Source organism: Zalophus californianus, chromosome 2, assembly GCF_009762305.2.
Source record: "Zalophus californianus isolate mZalCal1 chromosome 2, mZalCal1.pri.v2, whole genome shotgun sequence".
In the NCBI taxonomy this organism is placed as follows: domain Eukaryota; kingdom Metazoa; phylum Chordata; class Mammalia; order Carnivora; family Otariidae; genus Zalophus; species Zalophus californianus.
The window spans coordinates 185,387,276-185,410,702 of NC_045596.1; positions in this window are offsets into that span (position 1 = coordinate 185,387,276).

Genomic DNA, 23,427 nt, shown 5'->3' on the forward strand with positions numbered 1-23,427 from the left:
TACTCAAGTGGTATCCATGTGCTCAAACAATAGCTCTTCCTCTCTCTCTTTCCATCACTCAAGACTATTTTCCCCAGGTTGGCTTCACTCCCAGCCAGTTGCCAGAGCCTATAAACATGGTTAGAAAGTGGCTAGCTCCTTTTTTTTTTTTTTTGTACTATGAGCTATAATGTCCTGTATAATTCCAGAACTGTCAGAGAAAATATAGCAACTTTCTACTCTTTAATTCCTAGAGAGGAGCACTTGGTTATGCTTCGATCATGTGACCAGCCTGAGCCAACCATGGTTTCCAGGGAAAAGGAGAACCTGATTGTCCAGGTCATGGCTACAGCCTTTTGTCTAGGGAAGCAAGATCAATTCTACCTGACCACAGGGTTCCAGCAGAATTAGTGCCGAATAAAGAAGGGATGCTCTCTTAAGGAGGAGATAACAGGCAAAAAAATCCAATATTCCATTTTAATAGTACATATTCCAAGATGATTGGAAGGGTAAATTAGATGATATAAAGAGAAATAGAGTGGCTCCATTGGTTAAACATCTGCCTTTGGCTCAGGTCATGATCCCAGAAACCTGGGATCAAGCCCCTTGTCGGACTCTCTGCTCAGCAGGGAGTCTGCTTCTCCCTCTCCCTCTGCCTCTCACCCCTCCCTGCCCCACTCGTGCTCCCTCTCTGTCTCTCTCAAATAAATAAATAAAATCTTCAAAAAAAAAAGAAATAAAAGACATAAGAAAACTCAATAAATGTGGCTTTTTATTATTAGAAACAAATATTAATATGGTCATGGACTATCCATACTTTCTGTCTACAGACAAGAAGTCTGTTTCTTCCTGACCAATTCTTGGGCCTTTATCATGCAGATTAAAGATTAAAAAAAAAAAGAAAAAAAGAAAGATAAAAAAGATGTAGTGTTGGAGAACTAATGAGACTAAGTAGAGCTCATATATTAAACAGATATTTTTTGAGTCCCTATGTCATGCTGGATAGTTCTAGGTCCTGGTGAAACTAAACAGATGAGGTCCCCACTTTTATGTACCTGTGTAAAGAAACTCATTTCAGACAAGATCAAAGGTTCCTAGAAAAGTAATACAGAGTAATATTGTTAAAATTACCTGGTAAGGAATTATTTTAGATTGGATGATCTGAAAAGACCTTGGCAAAATGGAGATAAGATAATGATGTGACAGTCAGTACCTATTAGCTGGAATGTAAGGGATGAGAGGGAGAATAGTAGAGATGAAGATGGAGAGCGAATCAGATCCTTGTAGGTAATGAGGGAGGATTTCAATTTGATTCATTTGAATCTAAAGACAGTAGAAGCCATTGAAAGATTCTGAACAGGAATAAAATATGATCTGCTTCAGGTTACTAAAAAATCATGCTACCTTATTTTTTTAAAATGATTTCTTGTGGCAAAATGAAAACAGGACACTGGGTAGGAAGTTTTTGCATCCCACGCTGTGGCAAGAGAGATGTGGAATATGATGATCACAGTGGAGGTTAAGAGAAAAGTGGATCAGTACCAGATACATTTTGGGGATAAAGTTGGCGAGACTTAGTGTTGGGTTAGATATGGAAACTGAAGGTAATTGAAGAACCAAGGATAGTTTCTGGGTTTTACTCTTGAGCAACTGGATGGATGGAAAGATAGAAGGAGCAATAAATTAGGTGATAAAAATCAACATGAGTTTTCTTTTGGCTATGCTAAATTTGAGCTCCTCTCTTAGCCATCTGGCTGGTGATATCAAGTAGGCAGGTGACCTCATGATTTTGGAGAAGTTGGGCTGAAGAGATAGATGTCAGAGTCATGAACATGTGGACAGTTTTAAAACCTTAATATTAGATGAGATCCCCAAGAGGAGAGGTTTTGGATCCCGATGTGTAGAGGGCCTGAGCACCAAACTCTGAGACCCAGGCATTAAGGTGCCAAGCACAGAAAGAAAAGACAATGTAGACATTGAAAAACACAGGTATCAGTGAAGTAAGAAAAAGAAAGCCATGAAATTGTGATGTTGTGGAAAACTGTTTCAAGAAGGCATGCTTCCAAGAGAGAAAGTTTGACAGTGTTAGAGAATTGACCATTGGCTTGCATAACATGAAGGTCACTGGTGACCTGGATGAGAGAGTTTTGGCAGATTGGTAGTAATGGAAGCCCAGACAGTGTGCATTGTGTAGACAACGTGGAATGAAGACGAGGGGAGCTAGGACAGTCGCTATAGGGAGATATGGGTTAGTAAGCCCAAAGGAGGGTTTTCTCAAGCCAGGAAATATTAAAACAAGTGGATGATAATAATCCAGAAGAGAATGTAACACTGAAATGCAAAACACAAAACCAAACCAAACCAAACCAAGGAGCATCATTTGCTGGGTAAAATCCTAAGTGGAGAAGGACGAGATCCGGAACACCAGTGAAAGACCTGCCTTTTATGGGAGCTGGAGCCCTTCATCCACTATCACAGGAGGGAAGGGAAGGCAGGACATGTGGCTAGAGATAGAAGTGTTTAGATGGATTTGATGGTGGAAGAAGAAAGTTGTCTTCTGAGAACTTCTGTTTTCCCAGTTAAAATAGGTGACAATGTCATTTGCTGAAATCTTAAATTACAAGGGGATGTTGGAGGTAGCAGAGAGGGAAAAAGGCATAAAACTACTGTTTCAAAGCAAACTGTATGGGGGAGGGAGCTGGGATTAGGGGCAGGTAGGCTGTCAGGGGGGATCGTTGACATGGTACTAGACAGAGCTCAGAAAGCCAGTGTACACGGGGGAGATCGTTGGATTTTACCAATCTGGGGATTTTGCTGGTAAAAACAGTGTTGGCAAAGAGGAGCAAGGAAGTCAAGGCTGTTTGCAAGGGATTAATTAGATTTATGGTCAATGTAAATTAAAATATGGAAGGAGCAAAAGTAGACATGTTGAGGATTATGGGTAATTGAAAAAGTGGAGTCAACGAACACTGAAAACTGTTGGCATAAATAGTAGATTCCGAAGAATTACTGGGAGAAAAGATTAGAGTGGATGTGAGCTGGATTTGGTGAGTTTGGAGAGAGGAAGAAAAATCTAGGTGACAGCTCTGTGTGTGAGATTGGGGAAAACAGTGATCAAGAAGGATGTTAGGAGGGCTTATCTATTATGAAAGGAAATCTTCCTTGACATGTTTTTTGAGGCTCCTCTGTGAAGATTTACAATTACTTCACAGGTGTGTTTGGGAGTGAGATCGGCATTACTCTGAATATGACCCCACCCTGAGTGTATACCTCTCTGAACTACGCAGGGGAATCCGATTCTTTATAATTGTCAGATCTTCATCATATCTCCATAGCAGCCAAAATGATCTTTTAGAAGAGAGGTCAGCAAACTATTCTGTACATCAAGTTTCACAGGAGCACGACCATATTTGTTCATTTGTGTATCACTTATGGTGACTTTTGCACCACAGCTGCAGAAGGGAACAGTCATGGTAATGTCCACATAAGAGTCCACGAGAGAGTCCACAAAGCCTGAAATATCTACTGTCTGGTCTTTATAAAAAATGTTTGCCTATCTCTGTTTTAGAACAGAAATGCATAAGCCAAATCACATTGCTCCCTACTTCAGACCCTCCAGTGACTTCCAATAAAACCCAAATGTGTTGGCCCAGCCTGCCCCTCCATACTCACCTCCACCCTCCAACTCTCCTTCCTGGCCATCTTAGTTATCCACAGCCATGCAGGCCCACTTTCTGTTCCTCAGCTGCTACCCATGCCTTCCTGACACCAGGCCTTTGCCGTAACTTGGGCCAAGAACTTTCCTGCCCTAGATCTTCATGCAGCTTACTCATCTTGCCATTCAGACTTCAGCCTCCACATCTCCACCAAAATGAGAGAGCTCTCTGGCACCGCATACCACACTTTCCTTCAGAGCACTTACAACTAGTGCATGCTTACTTGTTTCTTTGTTTCTTGGTGTTCCGCTTCTCTCCATGAGCATGTACGTTCTGTTGGGATGGGGCCTATGTTTATTTTCTGTTCACTGCTTATAAGCCCCACGGAACCTAGAGCCTGGCACAGAGGAGGGAGTCGTGAATACTGGTTACATGAAAGAAAGCAAGAATAAAAATAATAAAGTGCTAACCACTTCAGAAGATAGTTTTACATACCTGTCTTTATAATACTGCTTCATCTTCTAAGAAGTTTATACTGGGAGTGCCTTAGTGCCTTCATATCTAGTGCACAGACTCTGGAGCCACACTGAAGTACAGCTCTGCCCCTTCCCAGGTAGATGATTTTTGATAAAGTCCTTAACCTCTCTATTTCAGTCTCTCCATTTGGAAAATGTAAGTGATATAGCAGGTATCCCAAAGAGCTGTAGAGGATTAAACAAACTTATGCATCTTAAGGGCTTAAGAAAGCCCTATGTAGGGCTTATGGTAACCCCAGAATAAGTTATGGCATCTTCATCATCATCATCATCATCATCAATATCCCCAGACCAATCAACTGCTGCCAGGAAATCATTGTCACGTAAGAACATGGAAGCTTCTGCCCTGCCAGACTTCAAATCATAAGGTTGAAGTGGGATTCGCTGAGAGAAGGCATAGTGCTGCATGACTACCATTTTCAATCTTATCTGAAAGCTAAGAAGGATAACTTCAGCGGGAAGTTAGAGTACATTTCAACTATGCGTATGGATTTGAGCCCGCCATTTTACTTGTTTTGATCTTAAGTTCTTCATTTGTAAAATGGATTATTTCTAAGGTTTTTCCAGTTCTAAAAGTTTATTCTTTTATTACCACAAGTCCCCATGTGATACAAAGGGGAAAAAGCTAAAGAATTCATTTCTTACGTAATTTTCAACAACTTCCAACTATTTTAAAGGTGTAGGACATGAGGCAGTTTTTATTTTCATCCTGATTCATATTATCAACATTTTTGAGTCTCCCAAAATTCTTGTGCTATAAGTTAAATACAATCCTGCTCTGTTTCAGGAATTGGGGAAAGGATGTTAAATTATTTTTCCCAAGTTGTATAAAAATTATTAAGGGGGCACCTGGCTGGCTCATCGGTTAAGCATCCGACTCTTGGTTTCGGCTCAGGTTATGATCTCTGGGTCATGAGATTGAGTCCTGTGTTGGGCTCCATACTCAGCAAAGGATTCTGCTTGAGATTTTCTCCCTCTCCTTCTGCCCCCCACCCCTGCCCACACTCTCTCTCTCTCTCTCTATCTCTAAAATAAAATAAAATAAAATAAAATAAAATAAAATAAAATAAAATCTTTAAAAAATTATTTAAGAAGACCTGGGATTGAGGCACCTGGTGGCTCAGTAGGTTTAAGTGTCTGCCTTCGGCTCTGGTCGTGATTCCAATGTTCTGGGATCAAGTCCCATGTTGGACTCCATGCTCAGTGGGAAGTCTGCTTCTCCCTCTCCCACTGCCCCTCCCCCCCTTGTTCTCTCTCTCTCAAATAAATAAAATCTTTAAAAAAAAAAAAAAAGACCTGGGATTAAAACACGATTACTTATTCCAAGTTTCTTATCACTTCACTGAGTTATCTCACAGAACAGTTAACTGGTAACATTCTCCTTTTAAAAAGAGTAATCATTGATGAAATAATCCTACATGACTCCAAGGAGGTTTCAAAATACCAAGAATACTTTCTGGATTATAAACTCCTGGAAGAATTGACTTCATATTGACCACAGAATATATTCAAGTTAGCTAATAAAGAGCCCAAAGTTTTTTTCACACTAAGAATTAAGTGTTGATGGGGAATTTTAAAATGTGACTATTGCAGAAACCTCTTTGAATTCAATTGCTGTGACTCCTTCCTGTGCAATTCATCATGCAGATAATGATTTAAAGGGCTGCAAATCCTTGTCCTAAGACATCTATTCTGGAGTTTTTGGTTTTATTTTCTCATTTAGATTTCAATTAGCATCAAGAGAATAGACTTTTGAAAACAGCCAAGAAGAGATGATTTTCATATGCCATAAATCACGTATATAAAAGTATTTTTATCAAATATATTTATGCTACATTAAAATACATTTAAAAAATAAATAACTTTTGTTGATTTCTTTTCAACCACTAAAGAAAGGCCTAAGATTAACAGATTAGATAGAAACACACTTATAGGCAGATGATAGATTAATTTGCCTCGCAAGGTAACTCTGTGATGATGCTGATGATAAAGGTGTGAATAGCATCAACATGTGGATTATTTTTATGAGTTTTACTCTCTTTTAATGAATATGAGAATATTAGTCTTAAAAATATATTGAGGTTTATCATTTCCTAGCTCTTGGTAATTTTTGTCCCTCTGAAATTTGGGGGAGGAGTGGAGAATCCTCTCGGAGAGTAAATTCTCCTCAGAATGTATATATCACTCATGTGCCAGAGATTCCAATAGTCTTAAAGGCCAGATAACTTATAGGAGTGTCACACTTGGTGTGACAACTCTCCACCTCAATGGAATCTATAGATCACTTCTTCTTTTGGAAAATCAAATCAAATCAATTTAAAACAAAACAAAACAAAAGTTGTACTTTCCAATTTTGCAACCATAATGTATCAAAGGGACATTTTCTTCAAAGAAAAGAAAAATCAATAGGCATATATCCTGCAGTATGTGAATCACAAAGCCCTGTATTTCCACAGCTTAGCACCATCTCCCAATGTCCTGCAATAGATATTTGTCATTGTCACAGTCATGAGGTTCTTCAGGTAGAGACATATTCCAGAATCCTCCAGGAGATAGATTTCAGTAGCACTCTGGGCAATTTATGCAACCATTTTCCCCTCTCAGCTGGGACCAAAGCCATCACAGAGGGTTGCTAAAGTGAAGGGGCATTCTGGGTCTCCCGTGGCCTAATTGGCTTCCACATTGCCCTATCCAAGAGTAAATAATGTCCTCACAGTATCCTCACAAATGTCTTTATCTGTTTTCATTCCTCTGTCTCCTCTTCTTTCTCTGTTTTTTTCCTCCCTATTTTTGTAGTTTCCTTGTTTCTTACACTTACCCACCCCTACCTTCCCACCCCACCTTCCACGTTGGCAGCAGAGGATAAGAAGATATGGTTTAGAAGTGGTGAATACAAACAAGCAGACGTGCCACTCAGATACTTTCCTTTTATCCAACTCCTGGATGGATCATCTCTTTGAGGACCTGACACATTCAATGGAGGTTATATGGGTGATGCATAGTATAAATAGGAACATTTTTGCTCCAACTGAGTTTATATCACAGTTTGGGGAATTTGTAAAATAAGAGGCTTAGCTCCTATTTGTTACTTTCCTAGGGAAAATTCAGAGTTTACCTGACATAGTAAGATTAGGACTAAAAACACCAAATTACAGCTTTAAGCTCTATGAGCTACTTTGTGAAGGCAAAAATTTGGATTAGGCTCCTATTGGAATGTAAAAATCCAAGGGAAGAGAGGTCACAAGACAATACATTAGGATCACGAAAGAAAATATTTTACTTTGAAATTTTTATTTTCTGTTTTTGTATATGTTTAATAATGCACCTAATAGGCATGGATGAATAGAATGTATAAATATATGTATAAATTGGCACTGTACTATTGAAGCTTTGGAAGACCACTGGATAAGAGTAGTCTTCTGTACCTAAAAATTATTTTTAGCCATATTAAATAAATCCTCTGATAATCTTCTCTTTTCAATATTTTTGAATAGTAAAGGGTAATTTGGGGTAAGCTTTGGCTATTTACAGACTTGTTATCATGAATACTTGTCCTTAATCAGTCTCCCTTCTAAAGTTATAGCTAGATCCCCATGTGTGACCATTGACCACAGTGAGGGCAATAATCTAACCACAAAGCACATGGCATTTTCATTTGTTTTAATCTAAGTTCAGCTCACTGTCCTCATAGCTAGTTACCCATGTGAATGGTCACAACCTATGAGTCTGAACTACCCGAATTTCTGAACAATACTCATCTGAGAATCCAGAGATGACCCTCTCCAGGCATGCAGCAAGAACCATATGGGGAAAATAGATTATAAAGCATAAGGGTCTGTTTTCTGCTTTGTGTAAATAGCAAGACTGGTATTTTTTTTAAAGATTTTATTTATTTGACAGAGAGTGTGAGAGAGAGAGCACAAGCAGGGGGAGCAGCAGAGGGAGAGGGAGAAGCAGACTCCCCGTAAGGACTCCGATGTGGGGCTCAATCCCAGGATCCTGGGATCATGACCTGAGCCAAAGGCAGATACCTAACTGACTGAGCCACCCAGGCACCCCAGAACTGATATATTTTTTATCTTAATTTCTTAGTAAGATGAAGGATTGTGGATTTTCAAAATTGTCTTTGTATAAAATATTACTACTGATTTCAAAATCATTTCAGCACTCATTATAATTCTTGGTAGAACAGACAAAAAAAATCTTAACACAATAAATGCAATACCAAAGGGCAATATTAGGAGAGAATAGTACATATAACTAATATCAGGAAAATAGAAAATATTAACCAATGAAGGGCAAGTTGAAAATATTAGTTAAACACTGCCACTTAGTAGCTAGGAAACCTGGGGTGAATTTCTTAACCATGCTGTACCACTTTTTCTCATTTGAAAAACTCAGATAATTATAACCTACTAGCAATGTTTTTGTGTTGATTAAAAGCCTATAATATACGTCACAACCAATAAAGCATAGTTGCCATTGTTACTGTCAGTATTATTATTATGTTGACAATGTAGGATTTAATCAAAATGACAAGCCTTTGCCTGGCTTGTTAGAAACAGTGGGATTGTAGATACACACTGTAGGGACAGTTTTAACTCAAATTTTACATATTCTACTTGGGCTAAAAATGCCCAGTGATATTAATATCAGAACAATTTTGGTTACCACAGAACTAGTTTCCATGGAATCTGCAAAATCAAGGGGAGACAAAGGTATAAGAGCTTGACTATCTTGTATTCCATGACCAGTTAAAGGTACAAAAACTATGAAGCATCACATGACAGAGGGTAACTGAGAATAGATGCCAATGAAATGACCAAATTTAAGCCAAGTCAGGACGAGTAAAATAATGTGCTGCTTTGTCACAATGATTGTGGCTTCAGAATTAAACCTAAGTATAAATCTTAGTTTACCTACCTGGGACGCTGGGGAAGTAACAACATCAACAAGCCTCACATCATTTCAAAGGGATAATGGAAAGACCCTAGGAGATGATGTCATTGAAGAAGGCTTAACACCCTCAGTTGCTACTTTTTTTTTAAGATTTTATTTATTTATTTTAGAGAGAGAGTGAGTGGGGGGAGGGGTAAGAGGAGAGGAAGAGGGAGAACCCTCGAGCAGACTCCCAGCTGAGTGTGGAGCCTGATCCCACAACCCCGAGATCATGACCTGAGCTGAAATCAAGAGTTGGATGCTCAACTGACTGAGCCACCCAGATGCACCCTTCACTTGCTATTTAACATTGGTTAGTTTTTCCTTCTTTCCTCAAGAAATTGTGAACTACTGGGCAAGTTCATAAATAACGCATTTCAAAACAGTGAAGTGAAAATACAGATTGTGAAAATAAGCAAGTGTGCCTGGGGGATATGCCCATTTAGCAAAAGACTCCTCAATAATTAGGGAGGAAATTAAAATTCCATATTTAGCTCCCAGACATTAAAGAAAGATAAAGGTAGTATTGAGCAGCCCTCAAAATGTGTTTTCTTTTTCCTCATTTCATACTCAAACTAATTACCAAGGACAACAGAAGCATTTTGTCAATTCACACTAATGATGAGGAGCCTCACTGTAAATTACTGAAAATCCCGGATTAGTCACTAAGTAAATAAATCCCATAAAAATTAAAACATAACAGTGCTGAGATACAGGAGGCAATATGTTCATTCTGTAATTGCAGCTGAATGTTAATTATTTTGGATAATCCCTTATTCCACACATGTGAATGTTCTTCAGTATATTTGAGGTAATATCAATTGATCTCACCATTGCCACATCTGATTGGGATCATTATCTAAATAATGAACAAGTCAACGAAGAAATTTGGATAATGAGTGACTCATATTCACATAATGCCACATTCATATTTTAAAATGGTTTTCATCATCTTTTTATTTTTCTTGTAAGTTTTGATTATTACTTGAACACCAGAGTACCACAATTACCAGGGAGTAAAGTCGCATGAGTTCAGAAAGCTACAGAGCAGCCATAACATAACTAATTGGGTCTTGTAGACTGTATTTTCAATCGATATTGCTTACAATAGTTGAGGCAGTCATGTGCTAGTCTGCTGTGTCTATTAAAATGGCTACAATAAGTAGTTCAGCTGTCCTCAGTTCAGTTTTATGTGAAAAAACACTTGCTATCCAACTGTCCCAAAGTATTCAAATGAGGTAGTCAGAAATGGAAGTCAAGTTTGCGCAAGATAGCAAACCATTATTCTAGAACTCAGAGCGCTCTAACACATCTAACGAGGTTATAATAGAAACACCTTATCCACGTCTGATCCACTAATGTGAACTTATCTGATAACAAATAACTTGTTCTTGAAGAGAGGGCCCCAAATTCAATTTGTATCTCACAGTTCAAGTAAATAAGAAAAGACTGACAAATCTCCCTCCCTAAATCCCCATGATTTCATGTGCCCTTTTTCATATTGTGGAAAAGGCAGAGCAGAAAATGAGGTCTGTTCTTCTAATAGGCTGCATAAGCAGAAAGCCTATTTTTGAATTACTCCAGGAAATCAAATATATCAAGGAGATAGGTATGACAGAAAAAATAATATTTACAGAAAATTATAGGGGTATAAGGAAAAGAGAGTAGATTTAATAAAAATCTTCCAATTGAGAAAATTATTACATAGTCATTAATAGCACATGGAATAAGTGTTCCTGTTTTAAGGTTATCTGGTTTTGAAGAAAGTAAAAATTGTCCTTCTGAGGGCAGATGTGCTACTGGTGAGTGAAGGCAAACAAATGCTATCCGTTTCTGAATACCTTGTATAGTTATTTCTCGGTTCAGGGTAAAATGAGTGGTTTCAAAGAGAGAAACTCATGACAATTAAAACTATGGGGCCAGGGGTGGAGCAAGGTGGCGGAGGAGTAGGAGACCTAGATTTCCTCTGGTCTCAGGAATTCAGCTGAATAGGAATCAAACCATTCTGAACACCTACGAACTCAACAGGAGATCGAACAGGAGAGTAGCAACAACTCTCTGAACAGAGAAGCGACCACTTACTGGAAGGTAGGACGTGCGGAGAAGTGAATCCGAGGCGATATTCGGGAGGATAGACGGCGGGGGAGGGGGCTTCCGTCGGCCGCTTCTGGCAAGTGCTAGAGCCGCGGAGCACAAAATCGGACCTTTTAGAAGTCGGCTCCGCTGAGGGACGTCGCTGCAGTGGCTAAGCAGGGGGTGGAACCCTCGCGGGACAGTGTGGTCTCAGGATCCTCGGGGTCACAGGAAGACCGGGGGTGCCTGAGTGCGGCAGAGCTCCCAGGTATCGGAGCGGGGAAGCCGGCTGCAGAGACGCAGCCGAGGCGCGGGCTCTCAGCTCGGGGTTGCCATAAACCGTGATCCATGGCCCAGTTGGGCCACTGCTCCTCCAGCAGGGACCCAACAAGCGGCAGAGCCGGGGAGACTCCACTTCCTCCCCCGGGAGGAGCGGCGCGGGAGCGCACCGCAGGGATCTGCTGGGTTTGGAGACTCCACACGGGGTCGGGTGCCAGAGATAGAAACGCTGGGTCACAGGCCGGGTGAGCACGGAGTGCGGCCGGAGACCGGGGACACGGGAGTGACTGCTTTTCTCTGGGGGCGCACTGAGGAGCGGGGCCCCGAGTTCTCAGCTCCTCCGGGCAGAGAGTGGGAGGCCACCATTTTCACCCTGGTCCTCCAAAGCTGTACCGAGAGCTTGCAGGGAACAAAAGCTCCTGAGAGCAAACCCCAGCAGCTTGCTTAGCCCAGACCGACAAGGGCGGGGCAATTCAGCCTCTGGCAAAGACATTTGGAAACCACAGCAACAGGCCCCTGCCCCAGAAGATCTGCACAACAGCCAGCCAGCCAAGACCAAGTTTACCGATCAGGGAGAACGGGAGAACTCCAGCGCTAGGGGAATACTGCACATAGAATTCATGGCTTTTTTTTTACCATGATTCATTAGTTCATCAAAGTTAATTTTTTTAACTGTTTTTTTTAATTTTTCTTTTTCCCTTTTTCAACCAACATCTTATCAATCCCTTTTTAAAAAAAAACATTTTTTATTTTTCATTTTTAGAGTCATATTTTATCCCTTCATAGTAATTACCCTTATTTTTGGCGTATATATATAAGTTGTTCTCTCTTTAAAATTTTGAGATACAGTTTCTTCTAACAGAACAAAATATACCCTAAATCACTAGTGTATGGCTTTATTCTAGTCTCCTGCCTGATCACATTCTCTCCCTTTTTTCTTTTTTTTTTTAAATCTTCTTCTTTCTTTTTTCAAACAACTTATCTTATCAATTCCTTTTATAAAATCTTTTATAATTTCCATCTTTACAGTCATCTTCCATCCCTTCATTGTATCAACCCTTATTTTGTACATATATGTCTTTCTTCCTTTAAAATTTTAGGAGGCACCTTTTTCTAACAGACCAAAATACGCCCCAAATCTAATGTGTGGCACTGATCTATGCACTAGCCTGATCATATTTGATCATATTCTGCTTTTTTTGTATTGTTCTGTTTTTGTTTTTATCTTTTTTTTTTTCTTTTTTTTCCTCTTTCTTTTTTCTTTCTTTCCCTTTCTTTTCCCCTGGTTTCAGGTCTTTTCGGATTTGTATACAGTATATTTGCTGGGGACGTTGTTAACCTGTTAGCATTTTGTTCTCTCATTCATCTATTCTCCTCTGGACAAAATGACAAGACGAAAAAAATCACCTCAGCAAAAAGAACAAGAGGTAGTACCATCAGCCAGGGACCTACTCAATATGGACATTAGTATGATGTCAGACCTAGAGTTCAGAATCATGACTTTAAAAATACTAGCTGGGCTTGAAAAAAGCGTGGAAGTTATTAGAGAAACCGTTTCTGGAGAAATAAAAGAACTAAAATCTAACCAAGTCGAAATCAAAAAGGCTATTGATGAGGTGTAATCAAAAATGGGGGCACTAATGGCTAGGATAAATGAGGCAGAAGAGAGAATCAGTGATATAGAAGACCAAATGATGGAAAATAAAGAGGCTGAGAAAAAGAGAGATAAACAACTACAGGATCACGAGGGCAGAATTCGAGAGGTAAGCGATACAATAAGACAAAACATTAGAATAATTGGGATCCCAGAAGAAGAAGAAAAAGAGAGAGGGGCAGAAGGTATATTGGAGCAAATCATAGCAGAGAACTTCCCTAATGTGAGGAAGGAAACAGGCATCAAAATCCAGGAGGCACAGAGAATCTCTCAAAGTCAATAATAATAGGTCAACACCCCAACATCTAATAGTAAAACTTACGAGTCTCAGAGACAAAGAGAAAATCTTGAAAGCAGCTCGGGAGAAGAGATATGTAACCTACAATGGTAGAAATATTAGATTGGCAACAGACCTATCCACAGAGACCTGGCAGGCCAGAAAGGACTGGCAAGATATCTTCAGAGCACTAAAATAGGCAGAGAAAAATAAGCAGCCAAGAATACTATATCCAGCTAGGCTGTCATTGAAAATAGAAGGAGAGATCAAAGCTTCCAGGACAAACAAAAACTAAAGGAATTTGCAAACACAAAACCAGCCCTTCAAGAAATATTGAAAGGGGTCCTCTAAGCAAAGAGAGAGCCTAAAAGCAGCATAGATCAGAGAGAAACACAGACAATATACAGTAACAGTCACCTTACAGGCAATATAATGGCACTAAATTCATACCTTTCAATAGTTACCTTGAATGTAAATGGGTTAAATGCCCCAATCAAAAGACACAGGCTATCAGATTGGATTAAAAAACAAGACCCATCAATATGCTGTCTGCAAGAGACTCATTTTAGACCCAAAGACACCCCCAGATTGAAAGTGAGGGGGTGGAAAACCATTTAACATGCTAATGGACCCCAAAAGACAGCTGGAGTGGCAATCCTTATATCAGACAAATTAGTTTTTAAACCAAAGACTGTAATAAGAGATGAGGAAGGACACTATATCCTACTTAAAGGGTCTATCCAACAAGAAGATCTAACAATTGTAAATATCTATGTCCCTAACATGGGAGCAGCCAATTATATAAGGCAATTAATAACAAAAGCGAAGAAACACATGGACAACAATACAAAAATAGTGGGGGACTTTAACACCCCCCTGACTGAAATGGACAGATCATCTAAGCAAAAGATCAACAAAGAAATAAAGACTGTAAATGACACACTGGACCAAATGGACTTCACAGACATATTCAGAACATTCCATGCCAAAGCAACGGAATACACATTCTTCTCTAGTGTCCATGGAACATTCTCCAGAATGGATCACATCCTAGGCCACAAATCAGGTTTCAACCGGTACCAAAAGATTGGGATTATTCCCTGCATATTTTCCAACCACAATGCTTTGAAACTAGAACTCAATCACAAGAGGAAAGTCGGAAAGAACTTAAATACATGGAGGCTAAAGAGCATCCTACTAAAGAATGAATGGGTCAACCAGGAAATTAAAGAAGAATTAAAAAAATTCATGGAAACCAATGAAAATGAAAACACAACTGTTCAAAATCTTTGGGATACAGCAAAGGCAGTCCTAAGAGGAAAGTATATAGCAATACAAGCCTTTCTCAAGAAACAAGAAAGGTCTCAAATACACAACCTAACCCTACACCTAAAGGAGCTGGAGGAAGAACAGCAAATAAAGCCTAAACCCAGCAGGAGAAGAGAAATCATAAAGATCAGAGCAGAAATCAATGAACTAGAAACCAAAAGAACAGTAGAACAGATCAACGAAACTAGGAGCTGGTTCTTTGAAAGAATTAACAAGATTGATAAACCCCTGGCCAGACTCACCCAAAAGAAAAGAGAAATGACCCAAATCAACAAAATCATGAATGAAAGAGGAGAGATCACAACCAACACCAAAGAAATACAAACAATTATAAGAACATATTATGAGCAACTATATGCCAGCAAATTAGATAACCTGGAAGAAATGGATGCATTCCTAGAGATGTATCAACTACCAAAATTGAACCAGGAAGAAATAGAAAACCTGAACAGACCTATAGCCACTAAGGAAATTGAAACAGTCATCAAAAATCTCCCAAGAAACAAAAGCCCAGGGCCAGATGGCTTCCCAGGGGAATTCTACCAAACATTTAAAGAAGAATTAATACCTATTCTCCTGAAACTGTTCCACAAAATAGAAATGGAAGGAAAACTTCCAAACTCATTTTATGAGGCCAGCATTACCTTGATCCCAAAACCAGACAAAGACCCCATCAAAAAGGAGAATTACAGACCAATATCCTTGATGAACATGGATGCAAAAATTCTCACCAAAATACTAGCCAATAGGATCCAACAGTACATTAAAAGGATTATTCACCATGACCAAGTGGGAATTATCCCTGGGCTGCATGGATGGTTCAACATCTGCAAATCAATCAACGTGATACAATACATTAACAAAAGAAAGAACAAGAATCATATGATCCTCTCAATAGATGCAGAAAAAGCATTTGACAAAGTACAGCATCCTTTCTTGATCAAAACTCTTCAGAGTATAGGGATAGAGGGTACATACCTCAATATCATAAAAGCCATCTATGAAAAACCTACAGCGAATATCATTCTCAATGGGGAAAAGCTGAGAGCTTTCCCCCTAAGGTCAGGAACGCGGCAGGGATGTCCACTATCACCACTGCTATTCAACATAGTATTAGAAGTCCTAGCCACAGCAATCAGACAACAAAAAGAAATCAAAGGCATCCAAATCGGCAAAGAAGAAGTCAAACTCTCACTCTTTGCAGATGATATGATACTGTATGTGGAAAACCCAAAAGACTCCACCCCAAAACTGCTAGAACTCATACAGGAATTCAGTAAAGTGGCAGGATATAAAATCAATGCACAGAAATCAGTGGCATTCCTATACACCAACAACAAGACAGAAGAGAGACAAATCAAGGAGTCGATCCCATTTACAGTTGCACCCAAAAACCATAAGATACCTAGGAATAAATTTAGCCAAAGAGGCAAAGGATCTGTACTCAGAGAACTATAAAATACTCATGAAAGAAATTGAAGAAGACACAAAGAAATGGAAAAACGTTCCATGCTCATGGATTGGGAGAACCAACATTGTGTAGATGTCAATGCTACCTAGAGGAATCTACACATTCAATGCAATCCCCATCAAAATACCATCCACTTTTTTCAAAGAAATGGAACAAATAATCCTAAAATTTGTATGGAACCAGAAGAGACCCCGAATAGCCAGAGGAATATTGAAAAAGAAAAGCAAAGCTGGCGGCATCACAGTTACGGACTTCAAGCTCTGTTACAAAGCTGTCATCATCAAGACAGTATGGTACTGGCACAAAAACAGACACATAGATCAATGGAACAGAATCGAGAGCCCAGAAATGGACCCTCAACTCCATGGTCAACTCATCTTTGACAAAGCAGGAAAGAATGTTCAATGGCAAAAAGACAGTCTCTTCAACAAATGGTGTTGGGAAAATTGGACAGCCACATGCAGAAAAATGAAACTGGACAATTTCCTTACACCACACACAAATAGACTCCAAATGGTTGAAAGACCTAAACGTGAGACAGGAGTTCATCAAAATCCAAAAGGAGAACACAGGCAGCAACCTCTTCGGCCTCAGCCGCAGCAAGTTATTCCTAGAAACATTGCCAAAGGCAAGGGAAGCAAGGGCAAAAATGAACTATTGGGATTTCATGAAGATAAAAAGCTTTTGCACAGCAAAAGAAACAGTCCACAAAACCAAAAGACAACCGACAGAATGGGAGAAAATATTTGCAAATGACATATCAGGTAAAGGGCTAGTATCCAAAATCTATAAAGAACTTATCAAACTCAACACCCAAAGAACAAATAATCCAATCAAGAAATGGGCAGAAGACATGAACAGACATTTTTCCAAAGAAGACATCCAAATGGCCATCAGACACATGAAAAAGTGCTCCACATCGCTCGGCATCAGGGAAATCCAAATCAAAACCTCAATGAGATACCACCTCACACCAGTCAGAATGGCTAAAATTAACAAGTCAGGAAACGACAGATGTTGGCGGGGATGTGGAGAAAGGGGAACCCTCCTACACTGTTGGTGGGAATGCAAGCTGGTGCAACCACTCTGGAAAACAGTATGGAGGTTCCTCAAACAGTTGAAAATAGAGCTACCATACGATCCAGCAATTGCACTACTGGGTATTTACCCCAAAGATACAAATGCAGGGACCTGAAGGGGTACATGCACCCCAATGTTTATAGCAGCAATGTCCACAATAGCCAAACTGTGGAAAGAGCCAAGATGTCCATCGACAGATGAATGGATAAAGAAGAGGTGGTATATATACACAATGGAATATTATGTAGCCATCAAAAGGAATGAGATCTTGCCATTTGCAACGACGTGGATGGAACTGGAGGGTGTTATGCTGAGTGAAATAAGTCAATCAGAGAAAGACATGTATCATATGACCTCACTGGTATGAGGGATTCTTAATCTCAGGAAACAAACTGAGGGTTGCTGGAGTGGTGGGGGGTGGGAGGGATGGGGTGGCTGGGTGATAGACATTGGGGAGGGTATGTGGTATGGTGAGCACTGTGAATTGAGCAAGACTGTTGAATCACAGATCTGTACTTCTGAAACAAATAATGCAACATATGTTAAGAAAAAGGAAAAAGAAGAAGATAGCAGGAGGGGAAGAATGAAGGGGAGTAAGTCAGAGGGGGAGACAAACCATGAGAGACGATGGACTCTGAAAAACGAACTGAGGGTTCTAGGGGGGAGGAGGGTAGGGGGATTGGTTAGCCTGGTGATGGGTATTAAAGAGGGCACATTCTGCATGGAGCACTGGGTGTTATGCACAAACAATGAATCGTGGAACACTACATCCAAAACTAATGATGTAATATATGGGGATTAACATAACAATAAAAAATTTAAAAAACAAAACAAAACTATGGGGCCAGGAAAGCCCTAGTAAACATCCATGGGCCTATTATATTTTACAGATAAGATTACATTCCATAATAAGTAGCTAACATTGACTACAAGAGCTGTAGAAGGGTGGACTCCTTTTTCTTTTCCCTGTGTTCAAGAACTACTTCCTAATGTGGTTTTTTGTCTATGTTGCATACTGCTAAAGCATTGAATATTATACTTACTTTTTATAAGAGGACCTTGATCCTACCTTCTGCCCTATTGATTTGTTTTTAATGTGTGGACCTTTTTAAAAATTGCAACACAAATTATCTTTACTTTTGGTTCTTACCTTTGATTACAACCTTGAAGTTTATGCTCTCCAATTCTTAAGAATAGAGCTAGAATTCATCCATTTATCCATATGTATGGAATTTCTAATTTTATTCTAAGATCAAGCCTGACCATCAAAATAACGTGTGTTTTGTAGCCTCTTGGAAAACCACTCATAAATACAGCTTCAGTACTCTGCCAGTGACATATACTGAGAGATGTTAGATATTGAGAGTGAGCCTGTGGATCATCATTTATTCATTGTAGTGATGATGGTAAAGACATCACCTAGTCCATTACCAGGATCATCTTAAGAAAACTAATGGGAAATATTTCTTCTGGCTCCGAAATGAAGAAAAAGCAATGATTCTCCTAAACAAATACGTTGTATTTATCATCTGAACACTACGTTTCTTGTAAACCATGTCTCTACTTGCTTTGGTTCTCCATTAACTCAGAGAAAAGATTTTGTCCTGCTTCTAGCAATTGTATATCAACCACCTAATAAAATATATACATTTTGATGTGTTAATTTTATTCCTGGCTGTATGCGTTAGCTAAGGCTGCATAACAAATTACTCAAAGCATTAGGGCTTAAAAGGAACAAACATTTATTATCTCGCAGTTTCTGTTGGTGCAAATTAACTGGGCACCTCTGCCTCAGGGTCTTATTAGTTTGTTATCAAATTTTGGTCCGGCTGTAGTCTCATCTTGAAGAGTTGTCGGAAGGAAGATCTTCTTCCAAACTCACTCACATGATTGCTGACAGGATTCAACATTTCAAAGCCTGCTGGACTGAGTTCCTCATTTTCTGACTATTGGTCAGAGGCCTTCCTTCATTCCTTGCCAAGGGGCCTTTCCATAGGGTAGCTCACAGCACAGCAGTTTGAGCAAGCAAGTAAGAAAGCAAGAGAGGAAATGGGATGTAAGTCAATGTCTTTGTGTAACCTGGTCTTAGAAGTGATGTTCCCTCACTGCTGGTATTCTACTCATTTCACGGAAGTCACTAGTTCTAGGTTACACTCTAGGGGAGGGAACTGTACAAAAGAATGAACACCAAAAGGTAAGGTCTTTGGGGACCACTTTAGAAGCTACCTTCTTATTTTCTTATACATAGTTCCCCTTTGCCTAAGTTCTTAATTATTTTTATTCTTTGTATTATGCATACTTGCATAACTTTACTTAAAATGCATACATGTATCATATGCTAACATATGGGTTGTGTTTAATCAATATCTATCATATGAGATTGAACAGCCTTTGTTATTCACTTTAACAACTACAATAATTACTTTATTAATCCATCTGCTATGGGCATAGATCTGTTTTGAAGACTAGGAACAACACAATTTAAAAAAGAAGAAGGAAAAGGTCTTGTCTTCAAGAGCTGGTATGGGGAGTCAGTATAGAATATAATGTTCTCATCATCACCAATTTGATTCTTTAAAATCATTTATTCATTATCTACTATTGGTCAGGTACTTGTCTAGCTGGAAGACATTTTGATTCTATGGAATAGAGCATCACTCAGGGAGTGGTTGGAACTCAGGTTCCAGATGAGAGTCAAAGATCTGAGTGGCCTATATGTTGCACACAGAAACTGGTAATATTTTTATATGAAAAAGTTTAATGGTGTGTTATTTTTTATCATGAAATCAGCATGAATATAAAATTATGTATTTATCCAAAAAGCAGTGTCCAAATGAGCCTAAAGTGAACATGCTTATTTCAAGGTAAGCATAAGAGAAAAAAGATGCCAAAGTGCCAGGTACTTAGAAGGGAGCACCTTACAGTTTCTCTTGGGCTCTGGATCATAGTTGTTAGAGGCTTACATTGTTGGACTATTTTTCGGTTAGGTAATTGATTCCACACCATTTATCAAAATGGTAGAAAACCTTTGATTTAGCAAGTCTCATTAAAGTACACAAACAAAAATGTACCCAAATTTTAAGTGTAAAAAATTTATATCTTTCTAGTCTAGGGAATGAAAAGCTCTGAAAAGGTGAAAGAATTATGAAGATTATATAATCCAGCCTCTTCAATTTGTATTTTAGAAAGCTTGGATGCAGGTAAGTCTAAAGGTCATTTATCTCATTAGCAGCAAGGACAAGGGCTATAGCTCCCATCTCAAGGCTCTTGTCCTGGGGCCACTTTCAATACATCACAGCACATTTTTCTAAAAGATAAATTATATATGTAGAATCTATTTTAAGAGGCTCAAACATTCTGTTTGTTGTGTTTGGTTTTTTTAAATGTTTGATAGCAAGTATTTATTTAAGGAATTCTTCATAGTAAGTTTAACAGTAATTCAGTGTTAAAGTAAATGTTGGAAAAATCCAAGCTGAACAAGTTTAAATAGGTTTTTCCATTGCAAGATTTTTCTGAACCTCTAATATGTTAATGCTCAATATTAATTTTACTCACCATCTAAATGTTTTTTTAATGTGAATGACATTTTTTAAAGATAATTCCTTTTTGTATATGTAGGGTAAACCCAATCTTGTCTTAGTATGCTCTTTTTTTAAATATATATTGGATGTGATTTTCTAGTTTTTTTAATATATATTATTTTTGAAATCTATTTTAATGAGTAAAATTGATCCTTTTACACACCTTATTTGGCTTTTGATATAAGGGTTATGCTTCTCTTGTGGAATGAGTTAGATATTCCCTCTTTTCTATCCATTAGAGTTTTTTAAGTTAAAAAAAAGAGGATACTCTGCATTTTGAACATTTGGTAAAATTTCCAAGGGAGTTGTAAAACTCCCTTGTTCTGCCATTTTATTTGAACATTTTTATTTTTATATATCTGTCTTATTTGAAGATTTGAAGACTAATTTCTCTAATACAGGATTATTTGAGCTTTTAACCCTCTTGAAATCATGTCTACATACACCTTACATTTTCCCTTATATTTTTCCTGTCTGTTTCATCGTAGATTTCAAAATAATATAGTTATTGGTAGTGTTATAATCTTTTTAATTTCTATTTATAGTGTAAGCCCCTTTTCATTCATAATATTATGTATTTGTGTCTTCTTCTTTTGATGAAAATTGTCAGAGTTTCATCTATTTTGTGGGATTTTTACTTTCATGTATCCCAGTTGTGGATTCTTGGATCCCTCATCTGACTTCTGTGTCTTCACACTATATTCCACAATTTTCCTCTGGATTGTGAGCTCCAGGGCCCTGCAAGGCCCTCAATTGCACTTTCTTCCTGGGTTTTTTATTTCCCCCCCTTGTTTTGAATGAGATGCTCCCCACTACTATAGTATGGTTCCCTACACATAATACTAACCTCTCTACCTCTCTTTACACTGAGGAGAAGATTTGGGTATCATGCGATTAAATGTAGCTTAATCTTTAGTCTATCCTAATTCTAGTTCCTTAAGCCAATCCTGTCTCAATCAAAAAACATACTCTCAGAATGAAACAAAGCAAGTGTTTGAGTCCCAGAAGCTATTTCCCATCTCTTCCTGATCCCTCTGTACCTTGGGCCCTAACCCTGCCTCTGGAGCTTTGGATTCTGTGTGATGCCATCCCTTGCATCTGATGTGTTCAGACTCCCCCATGCTTCTCCCTGGCTTTGATCTACTCAGCCAGTATCCAGGCCTGGTCATCCTTGGCAATGTCCACCTTAAAAATAATCCACTTTATTGCTTCTTTATCTGCCCTTAACTATTTCTGTCTTCAAGGGGGTATTAGCCACTGAGGCAGAAAGAGGACGGGTCCAGAGAGAAAGGAAAAATGTCTAGCCACCCAAAAAGGATGCCTGGAAAGAGTTCTCCTGACCAAAAATAAAAGTGTGAAGCTGAAGCTTGGGGCTTGATTATACTTTACCCCTTGTGTCAGTTCCCTTTGGAAGATTTAGCAGCTATAATGTCTCCGCTTAAAACGAGGTTGAACAATTTCTTTGCAAAAAATAGATCTCTTAAATTAACCAATCTTTTGAATTTTTGTTAAATGTATTTAAGCTGATTTTTCTTTCTGTGTTATCCACTTTGTATGACATGTCACTCACTCACATCTAAGAAATATGTGATACTGTATAGCCTGGTGAGTGGATAAGCTGCTCTGGGTCTCTGTTTGCCCAATATTCACTTACAACTTTTTAATGCCTGCACTTCATCTTGATACGGCTTAGTACCCATGTGACAACAAAAGTCAGGCTGTTTATTTCCTTGCCCTTGATGTCACCTTGTTCCATGCTGAAAATGGACCTAAGTCTAAAAATTCACAAACAAAAGTGACTATGATAGTTTATTCTATAATCTTTCCATTTTTCTTCTCTTACAAATTGGCAAATAATCTCATCAGTCAAAGCCTAGCAAAGAAAATTCTCCAATTCTTTTAAACTGTTTAACGAGGGCTGTGTAATTTTTAATCTCATCCATGGGGATCAATGCTAAAAGGAATCAACAGATCCTCTCCCTGAAGGAAAGTGATAGCAAATGAACCTAAAAAGTCATCTTTGGTTTGGTATGAATCATTCGCTTAATTATCCCCATCTTGGGTGCTCTTGGAATTCTTCAGAGACAGGACCACAATGCGAAAGAATATAGAAGGCGTCCTTTGTTCCTTGAATTAAGGGCTCCTCCACTGTCTGTCTCTCCCGCTCATTTGTTACATCTAACAATCTGGAAGTGAATGTGCTTAATAGGCTCTGTCTGAGAAGAGCTTCATTTCTTGTGAAGGAAGCGATCGCCTTGGAATTATCTCCTCATGCACTCTGTCTTTTGACAGCACTGAGCCTTTATTTATGAAAGAAGTTTAATTAATGCCCTTGGATAAACTGTTAACCTTTGAAATGGTTTCCTGATGCATGGAGGCCCTTTCTCTTCTGCCAGGAATTGATTTGGGAAATGGCCCTGCCTCATTGTGACTTATGATTCAGAGAAAGGAAGACACCATGTGAAGGGCAGCAAGGCGGGGATGCGAGCCCCGCCAAGTGTGGTGATGAAGGGTTTACATCAGTATCTGGAAAATATAGATCATTGAAAATGTGTTGAATCAACTTCAAAGAAA